The sequence below is a fragment of the Apis dorsata genome, unplaced genomic scaffold (assembly GCF_000469605.1).
Source record: "Apis dorsata unplaced genomic scaffold, Apis dorsata 1.3 scaffold_221, whole genome shotgun sequence".
Classification (NCBI taxonomy): Eukaryota; Metazoa; Arthropoda; class Insecta; order Hymenoptera; family Apidae; genus Apis; species Apis dorsata.
This window is the reverse complement of record NW_006263503.1, coordinates 496,452-510,626: the sequence shown is the minus strand read 5'-3', so window position 1 is coordinate 510,626 and position 14,175 is coordinate 496,452. Positions and strand designations below refer to the sequence as shown.

General features: G+C 43.4%; 1 protein-coding gene and 1 long non-coding RNA gene across 5 annotated transcripts in view; both read right to left on the bottom strand.

Annotated features, from left to right (window-relative positions):
- LOC102677565 overlaps positions 1-14,175 on the bottom strand; it is a 168,165-nt gene that overhangs the window by 79,864 nt on the left and 74,126 nt on the right. The gene's annotated exons all lie outside the window — the stretch shown is intronic.
- LOC116185601 overlaps positions 1-14,175 on the bottom strand; it is a 31,599-nt gene that overhangs the window by 9,203 nt on the left and 8,221 nt on the right. The window contains exon 3 of the long non-coding RNA XR_004150456.1: positions 4,593-6,261. This is a non-coding gene — a long non-coding RNA (uncharacterized LOC116185601). The remainder of the gene's footprint in view (positions 1-4,592; positions 6,262-14,175) is intronic.

The window sequence follows — 14,175 nt, the reverse complement described above, 5'->3', positions numbered from 1 at the left end:
ACGACGCGGCGGCGACGGCGGCGGCGACGACGACCACCACGTTCTCGGAACTGGGCCTTCACTGATATCTTGTCCACGGATGCCCATATTTTTCCCTCCGCTCCGATCCTTTTTTCTCCTCGCTTCTTTCGACTCGGCTGTCCGTCAACGTCGTTGAAACGCCGTGTCTTTCCATCGATTTTCTTTTATCGTTATTATCATTATTATCGATTCGTTCGTTCTCGACGAGAATCGGGCCGGTACTCGAATAATTTACAATAAATCGATCAAATTCAAATTTAATATTTCTTTGTTTTTTTGTACGGATAATTCGTAGTAATTAGAAAAAAAAAATAGGTTTACAACGGATGAAAAATCGGTCGATTTTTCAAAAGAAACGAAACAAGGGCGTATAAGCAAAAATAGTAATATCGGCGCGCCATTCGAAACGTAGCCTGTTCACCGATCTCTCGACACGGTACGCGATATTTTCGAGCCAATTAATTTCCATAAAAATTGCGCGCGAACCGAAGAAGGCGACCCGAGAGGAGAGAAGTCGGCGGCGACGTGCCGATAAACTCGCCAGCCAATTACACCGAATTTATTCGCCACGACGTCGATTAGCCACACCGTGGCGAGGTGGCTCGAGGCCTCGATTATTCCCCGTGTTTCCATGCACGTCGTAATTCCTGACGGACTTCTCGACTCGACGGTGATACATCAGCGATGGTAATGGAGAGAAAGCGCGACGCGCGCGAATTTTTTCCCCGAGGCCGGATACGGTCGACGCGCGTGGGAGCAACCTTGGATCCATCCATCTTTCTGCACCGGGCTACACACCGGGATAAATTCTGCCTCCGTACCCATTTTCCACGATTCCTTGCGAGAGTAGACGAGCCTCCAACATTTTTCGCTTCGAGGAAAAAACGGAGTTAAATAACCGAGAATATTCTATAAATTGGCGTAAATCGACCAACGATTGGCTCGAGTGGATTGTTCGCACGTACGTATATAAGTAAGTAGGTATATAGAGGAGAGCTTTTCAATAGGAAGACATCGTTCCACGGATAATCGATCGTTTAACGCTCATCACCGGTTTTCGACGTTCCATTCGAGACGTGTTTGCACGCGCGTTATACGAATACGCACGCGTGTACGAGTTTTTTCCTCGGCCAAACTTTGCCAATTCGACGACACATCGATGTTAAATACGCATCCACGACTGGCTACCAGTATTTATTTGAAACTTCGTTCAATATATATATATTTTTAGATATTACGATTCTTAACTAAACACTTTGTTATTCGCGCGACACTTTTACCTTTAAAATTAAAATTGGGAAAAATGGTATGGAAATATCGGTTGTACACCGTAATCGAGTTTATCAAATGGAATAACGTCGCGAGATGGAAAAACGTTTTCTCGCGAAGAGCGTCGAGTCGCGGGAAGGAACGTTTCGCACGAGAGATACCCGTTGCTCGCCCCATAAATCTCTCTTCTTCCTTCTTCTAATCACCTTTTTCGATTTACGCTCGCTTCGAATACCGTTCCCCGCACTTCGATGAAAAAACTGTCTCGCAGAACCGTCCTTCGGGGAATAGAATGGAACGATCTTGTCGACGGAATGCGAAACATCGATCCCTTTTCTACGTACGTGGTGTATAGATATTGAAAAAAGAAGAAGAAAAAAAAAGAGGCGCGTTCGAAGGGGAGAGCCTTGATTCAAAAATTCGACGTTTCCCCCGTGCGGTCTTGGATCCCGTGAAACGGAGAGAGAGAGGAAGGGAGAGAGAGAAAGAGCAGTGGGAAGACAAAGTGGAGGATGAAGGCACGACGCAGGTGTGGCTAAACAGCCGGCAACGAGCAATCATGCGCTATTAAAATGGTGCAGCTCGAGTCCGGGAAGCACGATCGGCTATACCAAGAGTCGAAACCGAGTCCCGCTAATGCGGAGTCGTGAAACAAATTTATGCGTGCGTATCAGATGTCGGCAATTACGGTGAGTTAACGTTTCCGTGAATCTCGGGAAGACACTTCTCCTCGTGTAATCGCCGGGATCGACCGCGATCCCCGTTTCCCGCTCGTGGGATCATCCAGATCACCCATCGTTCGAGAAAAGATTTCACTCGTGAAATCCTTGGAACCGGAGTTTGAAACGTTAATCGTTAGAATTACGCGCCATCGATAATTCTTGATTATACGCTTTCCACCGATTATCTCCAATTTTTAAATATTCCATTTGAAAATTTCAACTCCTCGTCGAAGCGAATTTCTATCTAGGAGAACCTAGATAGAACGGGGATAAAAAAAAAAACTGCAACCTATTATTATTATTTTAAATTTTTAAAAAGGAAATTTTCGAATCGTTAAAACGTACGTTCCATTTTTCCAATCAAGCTGAATCAATTTCAACGATCCTTCGAAACCTTCGAAAAACCTTCGAAAAATGTGAAAGAAAGAAAGGAGTAATATGCATAAATCGAGGAATGAAACGCGGAATATACAGCTATTGCGAAAGGAAATTACGTTACGATGAAACGATGATAGATTTTTTTTCATGTGCACTTGGTTGTACACGGATAACGGATTAAGATAAGCAAATGCAAAATAAATTGTGCAACGTTCTCACGAGTTTACGTCTCGTCTCTGCGTGTAACTCGTACACACGATAATTAATACGAAGCGATTGGTAGCGTTTAATCGGCGAGTCGAGTAAAAAGACGAACGAGATAAAAAAGAATGGCGAACACAGGTTGGAGAAAAGAAGAAAGGGAGAAATTGTTCCCACACGAGAAGAGAAGCTTAGGGGCTTGCCGCTCGCGCGGCATTGACCTTTAGCACCGCGATCCGCGTTAATCCTCCTCCTCCCCCACCTCTACTCGGATTCAACGATGAATGAAACGATCCCGGCCATTAATCGTCTCGGTGCGGCGCGGCGTGGCGCGGCGTGGCGCGACGTTTCCACGAAGGAACGCTCGACTCGGCGCCGAGCTATCCCGCTTTCCATTCCAATTCCACGATATTTCGCTCTCAGTTCAAAACGCGATCGCGAATTTTCGTGGAAGAAAATTCGTGAACTCCGCGAAGCAATTTCAATTTTATCTCTTGGCATTTTTTTTTTTCGCGAAAGACCATCGATATCGTCGCTTGGTAATTTTTACGAACGAGTCGCTCGTCTTCTTTCGATTTAGAAGAGTGGATAGATGGTCGTCGGTCGGGTATTCATAATTATTTTACTCGAATCTTTTGTACTCGACGAGTTTTTCAATCGGTAGCTTTGAAAAAAAAAGTCTTATTATTTAAATACGTTATTACAGGATATGGAAGGTCCTGGTTTACGAAGCGAAGGTTAATTTCTCCTCTTTCTTATTTCATTATGCAAATTTGCATCGAGGCAAAAACATGGAGGATCGATTTAACCTAGGTAGTTTTCCACGTACCATGCACCATCAACCTCTGGCGATAACTGGTTGGAAAATTTTACGAGTGTCCAATGAAAAAGACCAGGTGGATATTACTAGGAAAATAAAACAGTCGGTAATGAAATCTTTCGTTTACGTATCGGTTTTTAATTGATAAAGCGTTGAACGACCGCACAGTGCGTAACGTTCGTTTACAGTCCTCGGAAACATTACGCTCGGTTGATGAGAATTTGACGAAGAGATGAATTTGAAAGAGAAAAGAAATTCCGTTGATAGGATTCGTTGAATGAAAACGGATGATCGCGAGGGATCGTTTAATGGCCGACGCGTTCGATCATTGTCGCGCGATTGCTTCGTTAACGATCGTTTTACAAGCTTGGAGGGAAGGAGGTAACGATTATACCTCGCGGATAGATTGCTAGAATACATACATGGATAAATTTTCAAACTTTCTCCGAGACAAAACGTACGACGCGAAAAAATATTAAATATTAATATTCTCCTCTTTCGCGAAACAGATACCCTTTCGTCGCGAACCTCGAAGCCTCGAGACGTATCCGTGTAAATGGAAATTACGAATCGCCCGCGTTTCAATTAAAATTATCTAATTCTATTCTCGAATAGTTGAATCGATCGACCCGTACAGGGAACGCGTTGGCACGGTGTATTATTGGATCGCTGCGGGCAACTATTAATTCTCGAGAATAGGAGGAGATTCGAATTATCGGATGTCCATGCTAGGCGAATTCTAACCTATACTCGGATCGATTCCGACTTTTGCGTCGGATACATAATTATTTCTAATCGGGCATCAATTTTCGTATCAATTTCTAATCTCGTAAATTTTTACAAGAGCTTGATGGAGAGATGATGAGATCGGAGATCGTCGACCATAAGAATTCCGTAAGTAAATACGTAAGTACACGCGTATGTAGGACGACGCGTTATCGAAACTGATTTCCAACATTTATTGACCTTGTTCGATAACGTACGACGTAAATCACGACGTATGTCGACTAAATTCCATTCCAAACATTGTTTATATACACGTAGGTATATTTACGAGGAGACGATGCTCGAGTCAGTATCGGTCGCGCCATCGTCGCAGAAACACTTTCCGCTATTTCATCGAGATATTACGTATACTATATACATATATATATTCTTTCATCCTCGCGGAGATTCGCAACCGTCGTTTAATCGTTGCAAAGAAATGTGAAAAGTAATCCCATCGGTTGATCATCCGTCACGACACGTCTCCACGGTGAACAATGACATTGGCGATTTCTGCTTTTGTTCCGGCTGGTTCGTTTCGAGGTTTCGTCTGGCCACGTAAACCAGTTGGAGCGTGTAGGCGGTCGACCAAGAGCGGGACGAGACACGCGCGTTTACGCGTTTCCATAATAAAACACAATGCATCCAATGGGAGGTATATTCTTCGGGCCTACGCCTCGGAGATCCGCCATTCAAGGTTTCTCGGGGTACGTCCGTGCAATCGTAAAGCAACGTCCATCGCGAAGGAAGCGTGCCTCTTGAAATGTTTATACCACGAGCTCGAGACCTCGGCCACAAAATCTTGTGGCGCAATAACAGCGCAAGGACGCGGTTTCGACGTCGCGATCGTGAAAAGAACTCGACATGTCGGTGGGTAACGGGAAAAAAAACTCGCGATCGTAAACCTTTTGTCGCCATCGTCATCGATATCTTTACGATCGTCTTCTGACATCGCGATGGATTACACCACCGTAATTAGGAACGAAGAACATTGATTTCGATAAAGCGAGGACGTTCGAAAGCGAGAAACGAGACGAGAGATGGCGATCCATTTCGCCTACAAAACAATGGAACGAATCGAACGTTTCGTGTTCTCGAAAGATTGGATTCTTCGAATGATGATAAACCGATTCGAGATAATTTAACACGCTGGTAACTATACGTGTTAAGTTAGGTCAAGATTTGGAATCTTGACTGGATATTTTATTGGAGATCGAACACAGTTCGAGCGAAAAGGAAATATTAATCACGCGAGGGTAAAAACGAGCAAGATGACCAGGTGCAACATCCTTGGATCTTGGAGTTCCCGCGTTGTATTACAGGGCGTAGTAAATTTGCATATTTTTTTCATTACGTGAAAACATAGTAGCAGCGATAATCTGTGCGAACAAGAGAAGAAAGACACACGCAGCAACGATATCGAAAGCTCTACTTTGACTCGATTCTAAGTTCTTCTTATCAATTTCCTGAATCCTTAACGAGGGAGAAAACTCGGATAATCTAGGCGAATCGCATCCTCGGATTACGTGGCTAATAGTTCGTTCTCCGTGATTTAAGGCGAGTGATCGCGGAAATTGTCTCGACGCGGCGATCTCGGCTACGATTACCACGAATTTACCGTATACGTATATATTTAAATGGACGACTTAAAAAAAAGACGATCATAGTAGTGATCGATGATAACAACCGCACGCGTCCGTTTCCTGCTTTTATCCATGGCACGTTAAATAAGCCCGATCGTAAAACGGAAAGTGAATTTATATATATTTCTTCTCGTTGGAAACTGTTGCGTGAAACTTGACGTTCGACTCCGATCGACAGCTCGATTCTGGTTTATAGACACACGGTAGTGACATGTGCTAACCGGACGCTTGAAATCGATCAGCGGGGATCCGTAAGCCACACCTGCAATCGATAGCCACCAGAAAACCGCACGCGTTACGTTTCCTGGCAATGAAGTGCTCCTTTTACGAGGACGCGGGAAAGGGATGTCGTAGTCGAAGAGACGTGGACGGTTAACGAGGCTCGACGTATATCGGGTGTCTTTAAATATCAATATATTAGATTAAGGAAAAAAGGTGGCCGCTGTTGCTCGAACGGGATTCGATGGGAGAGAAAAATTGAAATTTCTTTTCTCTTATTACGCGAGAAATGTAAAAATCGAATCTGGATTCCTTGCATTCCAGAAATCGAATTATGTACAGTTGGTTTAATTTAATCCAAGAAACGGTACAAAGAGGCAATCTGATTGACGTTTAATGTTTAAATTTACGCAATAGGTATGCAAATAAGAACGTAATCGCGAACATATGATGCGTATATAAAGTGAGTAATAAGTTTGATTTCCAGGAACAATATATACGTATTTGCTTTAATCGAACGAATCAAGCTGACGCGAATCGACGAAAATAGGATTCGCGTAAATTTGAAAAAAATTTGAAAATTGTTCGTAAATTTTTTATTTCTCGGAAATAAGAAATAGAAATAGAGATCGACAAATTGACTTTTCGAAACTATACATTTCAACATTTCGCAATTATTTAATTCGTTATTCCGAAATGGTGTCATTTTATTTTTTTTATAAAGAATAATGTCGTTGCTCTAACTCGTTTTTCGGGAACAAAGATGAGTGAAACGGTGGACACGCCTAATTCCACTCGAAATCTATTTCGGAAGCATATACTGCGATAATTGAATCAAAAAGTAAAAAAAAAAAAAAAAAGAAAGTAAACGACACGAGAAGTGAAAAATGCGGCGCGATACGAAAGAAACAGCAAAGTAATTCCGGTCAAGGAAGCTGAATCTGAAAATTATATGGAGCTCGGTTTCTACTTTCTTCCCCCCCTCCCTTACTTTCTACTCCGTAACTAGCAACTCTGCATTTAGCGTGAAAACAAGCCGCTTTGTATATTTCATGCCTTCGCGTCGAGAACACGAATTTTAAGTAACGAGTCTCGGGTCACGATAAATTAGCTTTGGGACTAGTTTCACGGAGATACGTTCTCTCCCGGTTTCGGACCGCGAGTGACGTTGAAATATTAAAACGAACCGGAGTCCGACCTTGTCGACGATCCTTTTTACTACCGGTTCATCTCGTACTTTGTGCCTCGGCTCGAGTGACGAGCGCACAATGAGAAATCGCTTCTGTTTGGATGCTGCCTTCTGTCTTCTCGCTTTTAACGTCTGCGCTTCGTTTTCAGACATTCTCGAGATCTTCTTGGCGATTGCCTCGTCAAGAGAGGCGCGAGAGAAAAATAAAGAGAATAACGAGGTCATCTTGTTTAATCGTAAGTATCAAAGTTTCTACGAATAAAATTGAACGGCATTCTCGATATTTTTTTATCAATCGCTCTATAATCGATTCAAGCTATGTTATTCCCTAACCTCGTTATCGACGTCCTCTCTCTTCTCCAATTTTGACACGCGTAAGTAATCGTTCTTGCAAAGATTCTTCGCGCTTTATTCTTTAATTCGATTTTTCGACAAACAACGAGATATATCATTCCCGTGTGCCATTATTCAAACACGGTATATGCAACCTACGAAGGTTCAGCGAATTCCTTCGGGCGAAAGAACGAGGCCTGTCATCGCACGCGGAAACGGAGAATATGGAACGTGGTCGCGTCGTAAATCGACACGTAGCACCGAGGACGAACACCGTCTCCTCTTTCCGTGAGGTCAGCGAAGGAGCCGGAAATGCGGGCCTCCATCGAGCCCCGTGGACGTGTACTTATGCTCTCGCTGGCCTCCAAGGTCAAATCGTTGCCGAGATCGGCGACGATCCTCGCTCGAAGAGAACGAAGGTAGATTTATCGAAGCGAAGGAAAAAAAATCATTCTCTCGACGAGAACGGATTCTCTTCCTCTTTTATTTCTGTTACTTATTTTTCTCGTTTCCAAGTTAGATTAGATTAGATTGATTAGGATATTTGAAACAGGAGTATCCCGCGAGAGTCGAACGAACGATAAGATGACGTATTCCCGAATTTCCAACGTTTATTAGTCCTACGTGGTTAGGTTAAGTTAACGATTTCGAGTTGTTTTATTACAAATAAAAGAATCTTTACAAATACATATCCTGTTCCGACAATGTTCTCTCGATGATAAATTGGTCGATTTTCTCGAGAAAGCCATTCGGTTGGAAAAGAGGGAACAAAAAGCTTGTGGTTACGAGCAATTAGATGATTCATAGAACACGTTTGTGCTTCTATTTGTTTTTTACGAATAAAAGCTTTTTTATTCTTTAACCTTAACAGATTAGTGATTTCAGCCTTGATAAAACGTACCCGATAAGTGTACTAATATATGTATATCAATATCGATAATATTAGACATTTTTTCATCGCGGCAATACTCTCTGTTTGTCGAACTTGTGGAATTTCTCGAGTAGATAATTGAACGACAAATAACACAGGGATTAAATATTTCTCGCGTGTTTCTCGCGAGAAATCTTTCTCCTTAATTAGCTCGGTGTTAATTTTACGGAGATCACGTCATTGTGATAAGCACGCTAAACTGGCGAGCGACGCTATACCGCTGTTCGTTACATTTCGTTTACCGTGTCTTTCGTAGAAGCTTTCGTTTCTCACGCACCGTCGCTCGCGCTTTCATACTAAATTCGAGTAATTTGAAAAATTGTACGACAGAATATGAGCTATTAATTTACACGGATAAAATAGATATAAGAGATACGTGATTCACGCGTAGATACAAAATTCTTGGTGTAAAGATTTCGAAGATTTAAGAATATTTCGCGATATCTGGAATTTTATCTCAACGTTAACTCTAATAAATCGAGTAAAAGAATCTAATATTTTTCGAGAAATTTTGCCACGTTAAGTTTCATTATTTTTTATTACGAGTTGCGAATCTTTATTATTACTACGAGCATTGATCGGCCATTAAAAGTTAGAAGATATATTTCACGCGTCTGATGCCAAAATTTTCAACAATTTTCATAACGAAAAAATAATTAGTTTCCATTTCGAATCGTTTCGTAATTTCATCGCGTTATTCGAAGAGTTAAAAATAATGGAGCTCGGATTGGAAGAGAGCGGTTATGCTTCCCCTTTCGCGAGTCCTCTTTACCGTTGGGATGACAAAAGATGGGCGCTACTTTTCACGCTAACGCGAGAGGAAACGGGGGGGAAAAAAAGCATCCGCTCGTACGTGAAAATTGTATCGCGATCCGGTGATCAGTCTGAGAAACGTTGGAAATCGTTACGACACACCGTATGTCACGATGGCCCACGAAGAGACAAAGAAACGTTAGATGCATCCGTGAATAAAATCGTGCTCGCGTGTATCTAAATGTTCCCACGTGTTACTGGGTCAGTATACTTTTTAAAAGCGAGTACCGTACGGTCACCTTAACCCGTAGATAATCTACCAACCTTTGGGGTCTTTCTTCTGTTATAAAGACATTATTCTCGCTCGAAAAAAACTCGTAACATTTCTCGTGAACGCATCTTCGAATTTCGACGCGCACGAACAATCGCAATCGGCTTTGTCGTTTATTTTATCAAAATAATTTTACTCGAAGATAAAAAAAAAAATAACAATTTTAACTTTGATATTTTAAGACTAATACAAGAACGTTAAAATCATTTACGAGTAATTTTTCATCTGTGTGAACGCGATAGGATTCTATTTGGATTTTCTTTGCAAAAATTTTATTTAAAAGAAAAAAAACGTATTTCTATCATTCTCAAAAAATAGTAAAATTAATCTTCGCGATCATTTACCGGGTGATTCATCGAACAGCAATAAATTTGTACGACACAGGAGATTAGCTGTATAGCCGGCGATCAACAAATTGTTACCAGTTTCTTGCGACTTTTGTCCGTTCTCCGGCAGAGAGACTTGGCGCGTCACGGTTTATCAATTGACGACGTTATCGACAACGCGAGGCAACGCTTACACATCCATTACACGTCCGGGATAATTGCACGGCTGTTTGGAACGAGAAGACTCGCGGCTAATTAACGTTTATCCCTATCGGTGGGATCGTTACGCGGTCTTCGAGAGCGACCAAACCTCGCAAAACCTTCGCGAAACTTGACGTTCCCGCGATTTCCACGAAAGCCATCGCGATGCGCCGCAGCTCGTAAATCCCGCCGCTTACCGTTACCACTCGAGGAGAGAAGGAGGAACGAAAAGGAACGAAAAAAAGAGAGGAAAGAACGTCTCTTCGAAGCGCGAAAATATAATTGCACTTCTCGAACACTGACCCAAAACGGCGAATCATCCACGGATCGGACGAGATTTCGCGTCGAGAAGATTTCCAAGAGTTTACCTCAGTGGCGCCATCCTCAGTTGCGGCAAATCTCGCGGCGCAAAGATTAGTTTCGCAATCGTCCGAGCCAACGGTGAATCGCGACGAGATTCATCTTGGAGACAGATTTGATCCATCCATAAATTAGAAACGTAGGCGACGCTTATCGACGGAAATTCGGAGACGATCCGCACGAATCGTTAGGTTAGGTTGGTCGGAAAACCGAAAAACGGAATTCTTTTTGCGTTCGTAAACGATGGGCTGCTATTGGTAATACGCGATAACCAATAAGGCAACGTTTATACGACTTTGAAACGTGGCGCAGTTATAGCAAAACTGTGGAGAAACGGCGGAGAAAAGGGGCGTTTAACGATGCGGTTAAATTGCGAGTTAAGAATACGGATTTTTAAGAGGAAAATTTTTTTACATACGATAAATGCGAGAGCGGGTTAAGGTCTTTTTAAAAATACGGTTTCGTATGGCTACATCGATTTAAGGACGGAAGAATCGTCGATAAATCACATTCGCAATTACAACTTTAATTAGACCATGTAACAATATCTAGTTAGCGCAACACGATCGTTTGATCGGCTACGTGACTAACGAGAAATGTCGCTTTACGAGCGTGAAATGAAGGGACTCTCGGTGACTGCCTAATTAGTTCATGAATCGATTTGGAGTCGCGCGATGAATGAAGATAAGATTCGATAAAAAATCACATCGGATCGCTTGTCTATCTTTCATAGAACCATTGATGCAATTATCAAACTATGGATAGATCATCATCCCGCTTTATAAACAATACTTTCACCTATTGCCACGATCAAATTCGATGGCACAAGCGGTTAATTATCTCGAACAACGTCACAGCCGTTTCAGCTGTTTCTAATAGATGTCTCGATCGAATAACGATCGAAACGTTAACGAGAACGGAAATTGTGTCCTCGTAGATCGTAACGATGCGTTTTCAAGAAGAAACAACGAAATCGATTCGAACGAAAATCGCATAAAATAGATGAAAATAACCAATCGTACGATTCGATCCTCGGTCATACCAATCATTTTTGCTGTGAATTACGATTCTTCTCGAACGTTGTTTTCTGCAGCCAATTTTATCGATCTCGATGAAAAATGTATCGGGATCGATCCGGAGACCAGTTTGCTCGATTCACGGATGCCACGGATGTTCCGACTTTCGAGCGGACTTTTCTTCGTAGTTTATAGAGCCGCGCAAACGTTAAACGGACCCGGTCTACGTGGCTAGTCGGAAAACGGTAGTCGTGTCACGAGTGGATAAAACGTGTACCCGTCAATCGAGATGCCAAGAAGATCGATCGAGCAGTTACGCGTTAATTGTATAATTCTACAGGCAAGTTGCTCGTTGCGCAACTCGTGGTTCCACCGTCCCATTGTCCTCTCAAAGCCAGACGTACTCTATGGCCTGTCGATCGAAAGCCGCGTCGAGTCTCGAAATGTCGTTGTCGTTCGCGTAATTATGCACGCGAGCTATTGCATATTCGTGATACCCGTATAATCCGCGTAAAGTCGCGCGAGTGGCAAAGGTTATCGTTCCAGGTACCGGGGCCGATCGATACATTTGCCACCGTTTGGTCGATGTTACCGGTTCGACCAACGTCTTTCTTCTTTTCTCTCATAATCTCTTCCCTTATCGAGATGATGGGTCGTCCGTTTCGTTATACCGTTTCGAAGAACGGCAAGATTCCGCTACGATAAGCTCGATAACAACGTGTCATTATCGGGTAAATAGACGTGCGGATAGGCTTACAAGTTGGCCCAATAAACGACGGAGGTAGCGCGACAGCGTTCGATCGAATCAATTCTCTTCAGATAAACGGATTCGATTATTGGAACTCGCGCGCAAGACTCGAGGTGACTCGTAATAGAGAGCTGTTGTTCGAGGAGAGAGAGAGAGAGAGAGAGAGACTCGTCGAACCACCGAGAGAAGACGCGTGCGTGACTGGATACGCGTTTGTCCCAATGGCGGAGAGGTTAGGTAACGGTGCAAACGGTCGAGTAGCTAGCAAGCTGCGAGGAAGATGCGTGCGACCAAGATTCGAAAAGGATATCTTTTTCGAAATCCCGTACGTCGTTTCCACCCAATTAGCTTTTCGTCACGATCTTGGAACGTGATCCATATTTTTCCACACTGGACAATTGCCAGTCTCCAACGATTATCGTTTCGTTCGCAAGAGTGAGACGATGACAACAAGAGACAAATCTAGGAGAAACCCTTCGAGTCTATGCCTGGTAGAGATATGGGACTCGAGATCTGGGAGGAGAGAAACGGAGAAAGCGAAAGCTCGAGTCATCGCGATGAATCCGGAAGTTTCTCCTCGGGGAGGAATTCCGGATCGAATCGTGACGCTCGCCTGGCCGAGGAGCCACGGTTCGATATCGAGACAGATGGTTGGGCACGAAAGAGAGATATCGAGAGTTGGAGGAGCATTGGAGGAAAATTGTAAAAAGAGATTTTATTCTCGTTTATTCGACAGCGATACGAAAGATTTCGAGGTGTTGGAGACAACGAATGGGAGGAATCGTTGTCGCGTTGATGAAATCAGACGACGATTGGCAATTTATCGTTGCGAACAAAGGTGGTATTCTTCGAGTATTCCCCAACAATTTTTACCAAGACACGAGGCGAGACGCGGACGGGCACGCGGACCACCTGTACAACATTTTCGAAACTCGACACCGAGCTTCCACGTGACTTAACGAGCCTTAACGATCGACCGTGCAGGGTTTTCTTTTCTTTTTTTTTAAAGTTGCATGCTTTTCGATCAAACACCGCGGGTATTCAGGGGCCAACCAGATGTATGGGAGGTAAGCCGAGACGCGGTAAGGTCTAACTCCGGTTGGATCCTTCGAACGTAAGGTCGAGGCGTCATTCCTCGGGACCACCTGGTAACCGGCAATCGTATACGTGTATTCTCGGTCCTCGAAATTCCTATGATTCGAAGCGGAAACGATCCTGCGGCCGATACCGGTTGATCGAGGAGCAAAGATTCGTTTTCGCTCGTCGCCTCTCGGAAGTATTACGAGAGGAGAAATTCGCGAGAAGAGAATCGATCGGCTCGTTTCGAATGGATTTCTCGAATGAGGTACGGTGGTTAAAATTATCAATCGTTCGAGAAGGCAAGATTAAAACGCAAGTTTCGTGGAACTCGTTTGTCACTTTTAAGAAAGTCTCTCTCTCTCTCTCTGTAATTCGTCACCGTTGTGCGAAAGAGTGAGTCGAAAGGTGACGACGCTTGGAGAATCTTGGACGAAAATACAGTCGTGGCAAATGAATGCGAATAAATTTGCTCGACCGATATATCGCGAACGTAAATTTCGTAATTCGTTCGAATGGAAAAAAAGAAAAGCGAGAGACAGAGGAGAAATTTTTTCGGATTTTTGATCGGAAAGTTGGAGAGTTAAAGTAGTCGTTGTTGTTGTTGTTGTTGTTGTCCGCAAAAGAATGGCGTTCTCGCGTTGCGGAATCGAGGAGGATGGCGACCGGCAATAAATTACGAAGATTGATGTTTGGCAAATGAAAGGCGATCCGGCGGAGGCAGCAGCAGCAGAAGAAGAAGAAGAAGAAGAAGAAGAAGAAGAAGAAGAAGAAGAAGAAGAAACGGCGCGCCGCCGCATGGCGGAAGAAGAGGGGTTTAAACGGGCACGGTGGAGCGCGGTCGGAAGAGCTGACAAAGAAATGGTCTCGCC